Source organism: Neophocaena asiaeorientalis, unplaced genomic scaffold (genome assembly GCF_003031525.2).
Source record: "Neophocaena asiaeorientalis asiaeorientalis breed wild unplaced genomic scaffold, Neophocaena_asiaeorientalis_V1.1 scaffold313, whole genome shotgun sequence".
Classification (NCBI taxonomy): domain Eukaryota; kingdom Metazoa; phylum Chordata; class Mammalia; order Artiodactyla; family Phocoenidae; genus Neophocaena; species Neophocaena asiaeorientalis.
In genome coordinates, this window is record NW_020175412.1 from 560,669 (window position 1) to 561,280 (window position 612).

The window sequence follows — 612 nt, forward strand, 5'->3', positions numbered from 1 at the left end:
GGCGGATCTGTGTGCCTTAGCGCCAGTAGAAATCTGCGCCGTTCAGCCTCGTGAGGAGGGAGATGTGTCTCTTTATGGGTGGGGTCGATGTCGCCACACCTTCGGGGTGTCCACGCCTGTCTACACCGGGAAAATACGGAATGGAACCTCACTACCCTAAAAGGAGGAGGGCACTCGACGCTTCTCCACACAAGTGGGGTCTGTAACTCTCCATACAGTGTGTCCAGGGGTCTATACCTGTCCAGATGAGGTGCGTCCGTGCCCCTCTACCCCGCAAGAATGTGTTTGGGCGCATGTCCACAGGCGAGCAATCCCTGCCTCTCATCCGGGCCCTTCTACCCTGGAAGGAACCCGACTCTTCACCTCTCTATTCCAGGGCAGAGGGCGCCACGGGTTTCACCTGAAATAGTTGATCCTTTCCGCGCGGCCGGCTGGGTGACCACTCACCACGAAAAAAGAGAGTCGTGTCTTACCTCCACTTCCGGCGGAGATCTGAGAAGAGAAGACAGTACAACACCGTCAGCCCACAGACTGCGCTCGCAGCATTAGACTTCGACTTCCGGATCCCAGCCTCGCTGTGAGCGTACCCGGGGGCGGGGCTTAGGATTGACG

At 58.2% G+C, this 612-nt stretch overlaps 1 protein-coding gene across 5 annotated transcripts in view; it reads right to left on the minus strand.

Moving 5' to 3' along the window:
* The window catches only part of GNL3L (G protein nucleolar 3 like), a 27,009-nt gene extending 26,427 nt beyond the window's left edge, over window positions 1–582 (minus strand). For 3 of the 5 annotated variants that reach the window (XM_024767177.1, XM_024767179.1, XM_024767182.1), the window contains exon 1: window positions 474–582. The gene's annotated coding sequence lies outside the window, so the exon portion shown is untranslated. Of the gene's footprint in view, window positions 1–470 lie in introns of all 5 variants that reach the window. The other 2 variants (XM_024767178.1, XM_024767180.1) reach the window with 2 other exon arrangements.
* Between the last annotated feature and the right edge of the window lie 30 nt (window positions 583–612).